The sequence below is a fragment of the Heterocephalus glaber genome, unplaced genomic scaffold, assembly GCF_053883595.1.
Source record: "Heterocephalus glaber isolate CG9 unplaced genomic scaffold, H.glaber_assembly_v1.0 deba00001625, whole genome shotgun sequence".
NCBI classification, from domain to species: Eukaryota; Metazoa; Chordata; class Mammalia; order Rodentia; family Bathyergidae; genus Heterocephalus; species Heterocephalus glaber.
Window position 1 is genome coordinate 150922 of NW_028258392.1, and position 13563 is coordinate 164484.

The 13563-nt window shown below is 38.4% G+C and overlaps 1 protein-coding gene across 5 annotated transcripts in view; it reads right to left on the minus strand.

Moving 5' to 3' along the window:
• LOC147822404 (adhesion G protein-coupled receptor V1-like) overlaps window positions 1–13563 on the minus strand; it is a 48102-nt gene that overhangs the window by 14696 nt on the left and 19843 nt on the right. The gene's annotated exons all lie outside the window — the stretch shown is intronic.

Genomic DNA, 13563 nt, shown 5'->3' on the forward strand with positions numbered 1-13563 from the left:
AAGGAGGAAGCAGCAAAAGGACCAAGGGGCTCAACAACCTCCAATTTCATTTCTACTTAGGGTTCTGCACTGGCTCTTTCCTACTGGCAGGATGGTACTGAGCAAATGCATGGTGCAGAGTATGGCTTGGAGCTCATGGAGTCCTCCCACCATTCACTGCGAGCTTACAGCCTCTTCTTAAAGGCATGAGCCTAAGGTCTCCTGGCTGTGGGTGGACCTTAAACAAGCAGTGATGCACATGGTGGCTACTAATATAGTAAGTGCTAAAAATAGTGCTATTTCTTCTCTAACAATATCCATAACAATCTACAAAAAATTCTCTCAGTCTTCCACTAGAGTCAATATTAATTCTGTTCCCTCTTTTGAATCAGGAATTTGCCAAATCTTTTGATCAGCAGAAGGGTAATAAAGGTAAGCAGTAAGAATCGTTTTAAAAATCTATTTACCCAGAAAAACAATTGAGTATTCTGAGCCATAAATTAGCCCTCACTGTTGAAATAGAAGATGAAAGCTAAACAATTACAAAGCCAATTAATTTTTAATTTCATGTCATGCTTGGGTGATGATGTGATATCAGATTATATCAGCATCACTTATATGTAAAGAAATCTATTCAAATAACATATGGCAGGCACTTAAAATCAGACACAGTCTAAATTAAAGTAATAATCTTATCTTCACTCAAAGATCTTCCCAAACTGTCTCTAAATTGACTTTTAAATCATGAGTTTTTAAATATAACTTTATTGTTAGTTATAAAAAGCAAAATAAGAATTTCTAGAATCACTGAGAAAAGCAATCTCATTAATTTATAAGTATATACACAGAATAATAAAATATGGGGAGGCAACATGAAAATACAGTGAGTTCTATCCCATCTGAAATCCAAAGCACTATGTGACATGTCTTCTCAGGGCTCAAAAGTACACAGACTTTGTTCACCCTTTCCATTTTAATTTATTAAGTACCTGCCTTGTAACTGGTAAGGACCAAACATATCAAAAAATAAACATCTCTCTCAATACACCAAGTAGGAAACTACCTCATATTCTACATATGTTCATTACTGACTTAAGATGTAACTATGCTATCATTTTAACTTTAATGTTACGCTATTTCATAAAAATTTATAGAAAATGTAAAAGCATAACATAACTCAGGGAGGAATACTTAAAAGATCTTTCTTGCCTTCAGAAATTTTGAGAGGGTCAGAACAAAAATGTTGAGTTTCCAATGCCACTTCAACAACAAAATGGAAAAGAAGGAAATGACAGTAGTTTTTATTTCTTAACATAAAGCAAATATAAATGTCCATAAAATGTAACCTCTGAAGATAATTCCAGACATACAGTCAACCATCTGTTCTCAGATCTTCTCATTTCAAGTACACTGAGCACTCATAAAATTGCTGAGTTCCCAAAGAGGCTTTTTCCCTATGTAAGTGAATATTTACCAGATTACAAATGAAAACTGAAAAAAGTTAAATATCAGTAATTCATTTTAAATACCAATAAAAACCCTTAAGTTACATGCTAACATAAGGGACATATTTTTGTGAGAAATATCTGATTTTTCAAAGTAAAATATAGTGATAGAGGATACTTTTGTATTTTTACAAGTCTCTTTAATGTTTCACTTAAAAGAAAACAGATTCTTATATCCCTTTTTTGCAATCAGTTTGTTTTTTCTCTGTTATTTTCAAGTATAAAGAAAATTGACCTTATATAAATATGTAAACTGGAAAAGGTAGACTTTTAATAGTTTTTTCAGATCAATGTGAATATTTTTTTGCTATATTATACCAAAATTTTTCAAGCACCAATTTCCGAATTACATTGTAATGTATAAGGATATTTTCTTACATTAAAATCTAGTGGGGGGGCGGGGATTTAGCTCAGTGGTTCTGCTGCGTGCCTCACAAGCAGAAGGTCCAGAGTTTGATCCCTGGTACCAAAAAATAAAAAAATGTACTGGGTCGCCGCTGGGAGCCGTGATCCAGCCTGTGCCAAGTACACCTGTGGGGACCAGCCAGAAGGTGAGGACCCCTCACCACTGGGCATGCCCACGGCAGCAATCTGCTTAGCACAGGTGCCTACAGGACACCTGCCCCCACCACCTCTGGCCTCCTGGCTATACCGCTACCTGGTTCCACACTACAAAGACACAGGGGACACCAGACCACCATACTGGGTAAGTTGGAGGGATCATCACCTGCCATCGGAACCTGGACTATGTTCAGGGGAAGGGCAGCTGGAACCTGCAGTACAACCTTACAGAGTTCAACCCTATAGGAGGACAGGGAGCTTAACCTGGGACTTGCCACCAGAAATCTGCCTGAATCTCATGGGTCTGCAACTGGCTTGCTGAGACTCACTGACTTGTATCTGCACACTGCTGCCCAAGTTGTTTATTGTGACAGCAGAGACACCCTGAAGGAGGCAATTCATTTTCATTTTCATTTTTCATTTTCAAAATTATCATTACTGGGGGGGTTTTTGCTCTTATTTTTAATTTTTTTGCTACTCTTTTTAAATTTTTATTATTCTCTTTTTTTCTCTTTCTTTTCTCTTTCCTTTCTCTCTCTCTCACACACTCTTGCTGTCCCACACTGTGCTTCATCTCACTTTGTGTTCCTGTTATGGCTCTAATTCGGATTTCTTTTTTATTTTTCTTTTATTCTCTTTTTCCTTCTCTCACCTGTGTCCTCTGGCCTCACTGCTAACCTTCCCCTATCCTTGTACCTATCTATCCCTCCCTCCCCAACTCCTAACTCCCCATCCCAAAGGGTAAAGTTGCTATACTGAAGAGTTTATCCACTATAAACATATGTTGGGTTGGTCCTTGATTCTGATTTAATTCACACAGTTAAAGGTGACCGATTCATAACTTTCACAAATTGTCATTTTCTAAGATGTATTTGATGCTATGGTGTTGCTGACTGTATCACTTGGGCTAAGGTCTTGTGATTGATCTAGTCAGTGATCCTTCCTGATATAATGAAAATGAGATAGCCTCAGAGTCATTAGAGACTCAAAGCTTAACGACAAGCTGTATCTGGAAAATTCCTATGAGAAGATATCATTCCATAGGGGTTCTAATTACAAGCAACAAAGATACTTACAATAAGCAATTTCGAAGTATCAACCCAGGAATTAAACCAAGGACAGTACCAAAAACAAAAATGAGAAGACATTTAAGCAAGGCACAAACTCAGACTTCCATCCCACCAAGGGTAAATTCTGGGGGAAACAAGGTGGAAAAGTCTAATGAACCACCTGGACACCCTGAACTGATAGCACAGGAAGTAACAAAACAGATGAATGAGGCTCCAGAAAAATTCAAAGCAGAAATAATCTCCCAGATAACTACAGAGATGGTGAGCAGAGTGAAAGACATGATTAGAGGCTCTAGAACAGAAACAGGTAAAAAATAGATGAGCTCAGAAACATGCTGGAAGCTATGAATGACCAGCATAAGAAAGAAATGGAAACCATGATTGCCCAACATAAGAAAGAAATGGAATCCATGAAACATATTCAGATATTCAGGAGATTAAAAACTCCATTGAAACCATGTACAGCAAATTAAGGGAATCTGAAGATAGAATATCAGATATAGAAGACAAGATTGCAGTTAAGGACCATGAAAACACAGACTTCTTCAAAATAGTAATGGAGGCCGGGGATTTAGCTCAGTGGTTTCACCACCTGCTGCACAGGTGCAAGGACCTGAGCTCGATCCCCCATACCAAAAAAATAGTGATGGACCATGAGAAATCAATCCAGCAGCTGCTAGATGATGCAAAGAAGAATAACATAAGATTGATAAGAGTCCACAAAAAAACAGGAGAAACTACAATTGACATAAAAAAACTGTCCACAGAAGTAATAGTTGAAAACTTCCCAGACAGACGTAGAGAAATAGACATACAGATAAGTGAGGCATGCAGAACTCCAACAAGCCACGATCAAAAGCAATCTACACCTAGACATACAATAGTCAAGATCCCAGAAACCCAACAGAAGAACAAAATCTTATAAGCAGTTAGAGAAAAGAAACAAATCACCTACAAAGGAAAACCCATTAGAATAACAGCAGACTTCTCAACACAAACTCTCAAGTCAAGGAGAGCCTGGAGTAAAGTATTTCAAGACTTAAAAGAAAATAACGTCCAACCTAGACTGTTGTATCCTGCAAAATTATCTTTCAAAATTGATGGGGAAATTAGATACTTTCACAACAAAGAACACTTAAGAAATTCCATGAACACCAAACCAAGACTCCAAGAAATTCTAAACAATATCCTAGAAAAAATCAATGAAGGTCACAACTCCATGTGGCCCAGCAGAGGGAAGCCACCAGGTAAGAAATTAAAGGGAAAGGGGGAAAAATAAGAAAAGAGCGAACAAAAGTAAAACACCATGACAAGGATGAGTTAATATCTGTCAATTATAACCATCAATGTCAATGGCCTCAATTCACCAATCAAAAGAAATAGACTGGCAGAATGGATTAAGAAGCAAAATCCAACAATATGCTGTATAGAAGAAACACACCTAACTCAAAAAGAAATCTATAGACTGAAAGTAAAAGGATGGAAAACAGTTCTCAACGAGACAGGAACCCAGAAAAAAGCAGGGGCAGCGATCTTATTTGCAGACAAAGTAGATTTCAAACCAAAACTAATTAAGAGAGGCAAAGATGGTCACCACATACTTGTGAAGGGAACAATCCAAGAGGAAGAGATGACAATCATAAATATGTATGCACCAAATACAAATGCACTCAACTATACAAAACAAATGTTAATGGACATGAAAAACCAAATAAGCACTAATACAATTGAAGTGGGAAACTTCAATACCCCACTGTCACAAATAGACAGATCATCTAGACAAAAAATTAACAACAAAATTCTAGAAATGAACCAAACTCATGAACAAATGGTCTTAACAGATGTTTACAGAGTGTTCGACCCCAGAAAATCAGAATACACATTCTTTTTGGCTGCACACGGGTCATTCTCCAAAATAGACCATGTGCTAGCTCACAGGACATGTCTAACTAAATGTAAAAGAACTGAAGTTACCCCCGTATATTATCAGACCATAGTGCAATAAAATTGGAGATCAATAACATAAGAAACCGCAAAACCCCCACAAACACATGGAAACTGAATAACACCCTCCTGAATAACCAATGGGTCTCAGAGGAAATTAAAGAAGAAATTAGACAGTTTCTACAAGTAAATGATAATGCCAGTACAACATACAGGAATCTATGGGACACAATAAAAGCAGTTCTACATAGGAAATTCATAGCAGTGAATGACCATATTAGGAAAAGAGAGAACTCAAATAAATAACCTAATGCAGAACTTCAAGCTCCTAGAAAAAGAAGAGCATAGCAAACCCAAAGCTCATACAAGAGAGGAAATTATAAAGATCAGAGCAGAAATCAATGCAATGGAGACTAAGAGAACGATACACAAAATCAATGAATCAAAGAGTTGGTTTCTCAAAAGAATAAATAAAATTGATAAACCTTTAGCCAACCTTATCAAAAAAAGGCAAGAGAAGGCTCAAATCCTGCAATTACGAATGAAAAAGGGGAAGTCACAACAGACCCAACAGAAATCCAGAGGATCATCAATACTTCAAGAACCTATACTCTAATAAAATGGAAAACACAGAAGAAATGGACAGATTCCTACATACATAAAAATTGCCAAAGTTAAATGAATAAGATATAGAAATTCTAAACACCCCAATTACAATGAGTGAAATTGAGACTGTAATAAAAAATTTACCAACAAAGAAAAGATCAGGTTCTGATGGCTTTACTGCCGAATTCTACAAGACATTTAAAGAAGAACTAATGCCAGTACTCTTTAAACTCATCAAGGAAATTGAAAGGGAAGCAAAGCTTCCAAATTCATTCCTGGAAGCAAGTGTTACTTTGATTCCAAAGCCAGGAAAAGACCCAACCCAAAAAGAGAACTATAGGCCAATCTCCCTAATGAACATAAATGCAAAAATCCTCAACAAGATACTGGCAAACAGAATACAGAGGGTCATCAAGAAGATCATACACCCTGACCAAGTCAAATTTATCCCAGGGATGCAAGGATGGTTCAACATTCATAAATCAATAAATGTAATACACTATATTAATAGAGTCAAGGACAGAAAACATATGATCATCTCAATAGATGCAGAAAAGGCATTTGACAAAATCCATCACCCATTCATGATTAAAACCCTACAGAAATTTGCAATAACAGGTCTTTATCTCAACCTGATTGATGCTATCTATGAAAAACCAACAGCCAACATCATACTAAATGGTCAAAAGCTGAAAACTTTCATGCTAAAATCAGGAACAAGACAAGGATGCCCACTATCACCACTCCTGTTCAATATAGTTCTGGAAACATTAGCCACAGCAATTAGAAAAGAGAAAGAAATAAAAGGAAGAAGTTAAACTGTCACTATTTGCTGATGATATGATACTTTACATAGAAGACCCAAAAAACTTGGCCAAAAGGCATCTAGACTTAATTGACAGATTTAGTACAGTAGCTGGATATAAGGTCAACACTCAAAAAACAATAGCCTTCTTATACACAAATAGGAGACTCACCAAGAGAGAAATTAGGGAGAAAATCCTTTTTACAATAGCATCCCCAAAAATGAAACATCTAGGAATCAACCTAACAAAGGAAGCAAAAGACCTCTACGCTGAAAACTACAGCACTCTGAAAAAGGAGATCAAGGGGGATATAGGAAAATGGAAAGACATCCCTTGTTCCTGGGTAGGAAGAATCAATACAGTGAAAATGGCCATACTTCCAAAACTACTATAGATTTAATGCAATGTCGATTGAAATTCCAACAATATACTTCACAGAACTAGAGAAAACAATCCAAAATTCATTTGGATCCAGAAGAGAACTAGAATAGCAAAAGCAATTCTAGGCAACAGAGACATGGCTGGGGATATCACAATCCCCAACTTGAAACTATACTACAAAGCTACTGTGATAAAAACAGCATGGTACTGGCAAAGAAACAGACCCGAGGTTTAGTGGAATAGATTAGAAGATGCAGAAACAACTCCAGACACACTCAGCCACCTCATCTTCGACAAAGGACCCAACTACCCTCATTGGAGGAAAGATAGCCTGTTTAGTAAATGGTGCTGGGAAAACTGGATTTCAACCTGCCAAAGATTAAAACTACACCCATACCTATCACCATGCACTAAACTAAGATCAAAGTGGATTAATGATCTAAATATAAGACTGAAACACTAAACTTGCTGGAAGGTAAGCTAGGTAGAACTCTGGAAGACATTGGCATAGGAAAAGACTTTATGAACAAAACCTCAGTAGCACAGGAACTAGAACAAAGAATCAACAACTGGGATCTCATCTTATTAAAAAGTTTCTGCACTGCAAGAGAAACCACCAACAGAGCTAAGAGACAACATACAATCTGGGAAAAACATTTTTTCAGCTGTACCTTAGATAAAGGACTACTATCTACAATATATAAAGAACTTAAAAAAATCAGACCCTCTAAATTCAAAGACCCAATTCAAAAATGGGCATCTGAAATGAACAGACATTTCTCAGACAAAGAAGTAAAAGCAGCAAATAAATACATGAAAAAATGTTCAACATCGCTGGTCATTTGAGAGATGCAGATGAAAACAACACTGAGATTCCACCTCACCCCAGAAAGAATGGCTGCTATCAAGAAATCAACCAATAAGAAATGCTGGCAGGGGTGTAGGGAGAAAGGAACCCTTCTCCATTGTTGGTGGGAGTGCAGACTGGTGCAACCACTGTGGAAATCAGTATGGCGATACCTCAAAGAACTAGGACTAGAGGTCCCATTTGACCCAGCTATTCCCCTGCTGGGTATCTTCTCAAAAGAATTAAAAGAATCATGCCGAATCAGCCCGCTGCAGACAGCCAGGTCTGTGCACACCCTACCGAGGTCCTGAGTAGCGCAGAAGACACCGAATCACCCCACTGCACACAGGAAGGTCTGTGCATGCCCTACCGAGGTCCTGAGTCATGCGGAAGAGACCGAATCCCCTCGCTGCAGACAGGCAGCCATCTGGTTCCACACTACAAAGACGCAGAGGACACCACACCACCAGAACAAGGTACTGAGTCCCGCTGTTCCCGGCCCAGAGGTAGGGGCTTCTGAGCCATCATCCCACTGCTCCTGGTCCAGAGGATGGGGCTTCCCGGTCACCATCCCTCCCGCTGCTCCCAGCCCAGAGGAAAGGGCTTTTGGGAAACCTTCTGTCCCGCTGCTCCTGGCCCAGAGGAAGGTGCTTCCAGGCCACCATCCCTCCTGCTGCTCCCAGCCCACAGGAAAGGGCTTTTGGGTCACCATCCCTACCACTGCTCCCGGCCCCTGTCCCACCTCACCCAGCTCAGAGGAGGTAACCCGTGCAGGCGCTAACAGCCCCGTGGCCCAGTCGAAATGAGAAAACACGTAAATAAGTCTCAAAACCAGACTTCCAGATCACCTACAGCAACCCCAAAGGGAATTGAGATGGAACACTCTGATACTCAACCACCTGGACCCACTGAACTGGCAACAAAAGGGGATCTGGAAAAAATGAAATCAGAAATAATTTCTCAGATAACAGGAGAAATTGTGCCCCTAGTGCAAGACATGATTAATAAATCTAGAGAGGAGCTGAGGAACATGATGGAATCCCAAGATAAGAAACAAATGGAATCCATAAAACAGATGCAAATAGATTTCCAGGAGATGAAAAACTCCATTGAAAGATTACACAGCAGAATGAGCCAATGTGAGGACAGAATTTCAGATATAGAAGATAAGATTGCAATTAGTGACCAGGAAAAGAAAAATTCTTCAAAATTATAAGGGAACATGAGAAATCAATCCAGCAGCTCCTAGATGATGCAAAGAACAATAACATAAGACTGATTGGGCTCAATGAAGAAACAGGAGAGAGTGCAGATGACATAAAAAAACCTCTTCACAGAAATAATGGCAGAAAACTTCCCAAGCAGGGGAAAAGAGCTTGACATATAGATAAGTGAGGCATACAGGACTCCAAATAGCCTTGATCAAAAAAATTTACACATAGGCATATAACTGTTAAGATTCCAGAAACACAACAGAAGAACAAAGTTCTCCAAGCAGTGAGAGAAAAGAAACAAATCACATACAAAAGAAAGCCCATCAGAATCACAGCAGACTTCTCAACACAAACCATCATGGCAAGAAGAGCTTGGAGTGACATATTCCAAGCCCTAAAAGAAAACAGCCTCCAACCCAGATTGATGTACCCTGCAAAACTATCTTTCAAAATGGATGGAGAAATAGGATACTTTCATGACAAAGAGCACCTTAGGAACTTCGTGAATACCAAACCAGCACTCCAAAGAATTTTACACAATAGCCTAGGAACAGACAATGAGGAACACAACCCCAGGAAACAAAGCAGAATGAACCCATCTGGCATGACAAGAAATTAAATGTAAAGGGGGAGAACCCAACAAAAAGAAAAAGACATGGCAATGACAAGTCAATATGTTTCACTTATAACCATCAACGTTAATGGTCTCAATTCAACAATCAAAAGAAACAGACTGGCAGAATGGGTCAAGAAGCAAAATCTAACAGTATGCTGCATACAAGAAACACACTTAATTCAAAAGGAAACTCACAGACTGAAAGTTAAAGGGTGGAAAACAATACTCCATGTGACAGGAACCTGAAAAAAAGCAGGAGTAGCTATTCTCTTTGCAGATCAAGTAGATTTCAAAGCAACACTGATTAAGAGAGATGAAGAAGGACACTACATCCTTGTAAAGGGAAGAATCCAAGAGGAAGCGATGACAATCATAAATATCTATGCACCAAACACTAGTGCACCCAACTATATAAAACAAATACTAACGGACATGAAAAGTCATATATGCACTAGTACAATTGTAGTGGGGGACCTCAACACCCCACTGTCACAAATAGATAGATCAACTAGACTAAAAATAAGTAATGAAGTACTAGAACTCAATCGAACTCTTGAACAAATGAACTTAAGAGATGTTTACAGAGTCTTCCACCCCACAAAATCAGAATACACATTCTTCTCAGCTGCACATGGGTCATTCTCCAAAATAGACCACATACTCACACATAGAACATGTTTAAGTGCAAAGAAATTGAAGTTATCCTCTGTACATTATCAAACCATAGCGCAATGAAATTGGAGATCCATAACAAAAGAAACTCAAAAAATTTCATAAACACGTGGAAATTGAACAACACACTTCTGAATAACCAATGGGTCATAGAGGAAATTAAAGAAGAAATCAGACAGTTCCTTCAATTAAATGACAACGACAATACAACATATCGGAATCTATGGGACACAATGAAAGCTGTCTTACAAGGGAAATTCATAGCAGTGAATATGCATATTAGGAAAACAGAACGAGCGAGCCCAATTAAACAACCTGATGCTGAACCTCAAGCTTCTAGAAAAAGAAGAGAAGGACAACCCCAAAGCTCATACAAGGGAGGAAATTATAAGATCAGAGGAGAAATCAATGCAATGGAGACTAAGAGAACAATACAAAAAAATCAATGAAGCCAAGAGTTGGTTCTTTGAAAGAATCAACAAAATTGACAAACCCTTAGCCAATCTTATCAGAAAAAGGAAAGAAAAGGCCCAAATCCATGCAATTAGGAATGAACAGGGTGAAATGACAACAGACCCAGCAGAAATCCAGAGGATCATCAATACCTACTTCCAGAACCTATACGCCAATAAGACAGACAACACAGAAGAAATGGACAGATTCCTAGATACATATGAATTACCAAAGTTGAGTGAAGAAGACCTAAAAATTCTGAACAACCCAATATCAACCAAAGAAATTGAAAATGTAATTAAAAACTTATCAACTAAGAAAATCCTGGGCCCTGATGGCTTCACTGCTGAATTCTACAAGACATTTAGAGAGGAACTGCTGCCACCTCTGTTAAAACTCTTCAGTGAAATTGAAGGGGAAGCAATACTCCCAAATTCATTCCTGGAAGCAAGCATCACCTTGATCCCCAAAGCAGAGAAAGACCCAACTGAAAAAAAGACCTATAGGCCAATCTCACTAATGAACACAGATTCAAAAATCCTTAATAAGATAATGGCAAACAGAATGCAGAAGATCATCAAGAAGATCATACACCCTGATCAAGTGGGATTCATCCCAGGGATGCAGGGATGGTTCAATATATGAAAATCAATCAATGTAATACACTATATCAATAGAGCCAAGGACAAAAACCATAGGATTATCTCCATAGACGCAGAAAAGCATTTGACAAAATCCAACATGCATTTATGATAAAAACCCTACAAAAAATTGGAATAGATGGTCTCTACCTCAAACTGATAGAAGCCATCTATGAAAAACCAACAGCCAATATCATACTAAATGGTCAAAAACTGAAATCCTTCACACTCAAATCAGGAACAAGACAAGGATGTCCACTATCACCACTCTTGTTCAATATAGTTCTGGAAACATTGGCCACGGCAATCAGACAAGAGAAAGAAATAAAAGGAATAAAGATAGGAAAGGAAGAAGTCAAATTGTCATTATTTGCAGATGACATGATACTCTATATAAAAGACCCCAAGAACTCCACCAAAAGTCTTCTAGACTTAATAACCAAATTCAGTCAAGTAGCTGGTTACAAGGTCAACACACAAAACTCAATAGCTTTCCTCTACACCAATGACAGACTCACTGAGAGAGAAATAGGGCAAATAATTCCTTTCACAATAGCATCCAAAAAACTGAGATACCTAGGAATCATCCTAATGAACAAAATCAAAGACCTCTTCTTTGAAAACTGTGGCACTCTGAAAGAGAGATTGAAGATGATATCAGAAAATGGACAGACATCCCCTGCTCCTGGGTAGGAAGGATTAATATAGTGAAAATGGCCATACTTCCAAAACTGCTATATAGATTTAATGCAATTCCAATTGAGATCCCAGTAGCATACTTCATAGACCTCGAGAAAACAATCCAAATATTCATTTGGAGCAAGAAGAGACCCAGAATAGCAAAAGCAATTCTAGGTAACAGAGACAATCACAATCCCCAACCTGCAACTATACTACAAAGCTACTGTAATAAAAACAGCATGGTACTGGCAAAGAAACAGACTCACAGACCAGTGGAACAGATTAGAAGATGCAGAAACAATGCCAGACACACTAAGCCATCTCATCTTTGACAAAGGAGCCAAACACCCTCACTGGAGGAAAGATAGCCTCTTTAATAAATGGTGCTTTAAAAATTGGGCTTCAACTTGCCAAAGATTAAAACTAGACCTGTATCTCTCACCATGCACTAAACTAAAATCAAAATGGATTAAAGATCTAAATATTAAAATAGAAACTCTGAACCAGGTGGAACAGAGGTTAGGTAGAGCCCTTGAAGACACTGGTGTAGGAAAAGATTTTATGAACAAAACCTCAGTTGCCCGTGAACTAGCACAAACAATCAACAAATGGGATGTCTTCTTATTAAAAAGCTTCTGCAGAGCAAGAGAAACCACCAGCAGTGTGAAGAGACAATCCACAATGTGGGAAAAAATCTTCACCGGCTCTTCCTCAGACAAAGGTCTACTATCTCGAATCTATAAAGAACATAAAAAGATCAGACCTCCCAAATTTCAAGACTCAATCCAAAAATGGGCAGCTGAAATTAAAAGACATTTCTCAGATAAAGAAGTAGAAATAGCAAATAAAGACATGAAAAAATGTTCAACATCACTGGTCATTCGAGAGATGCAAATGAAAACAACACTGAGATTTCACCTCACCCCAGAAAGAATGGCTGCTATCATGAAATCAACCAATAACAAATGCTGGTGGGGCTGTGGGGAAAGAGGAACCCTGCTCCAGTGCTGGTGGGAGTGTCGACTGGTGCAACCACTGTGGAAATCTGTATGGAGATACCTCAGAGAACTAGGACTGGAAGTCCCATTTGACCCCGCTATTCCACTGCTGGGGATCTTCCCCAAAGAATTAAAAGAATCATACCACAGTGATATATGTGCACCCATGTTCATAGCAGCACAGTTTGTAATAGCTAAAACTTGGAAACAGCCCAAATGCCCATCAACTGGAAACTGGGATAAAGAAGATGTGGGGTTTTTTATAAAATGGAGTGCTTACTCAGCCATAAAGAATGGGAAATTAGAGACATTTATAGCTAAATGGATGCACACTGAGGCCATACTCTTAAGTGAAATAAATTGGACACACGTGTAAATACCGAATAGTTTCTCTGGTATGAGAAACTGAAAGTGCAAATAAGAGTTAAAATGATGAAAATGAATAATTGATAATTTGAAACAGGAAGAAAAGGTCCAAAGGGGTAGGGGTGGTGGAAGGGGAAGGGGAAAGGAGAGAAGGGAAAGGAAAAATTATGAGAAAAGAAAAAAAATGGAAATGAAGTCTATGTAAATAGGGAAGGGTGGAGGG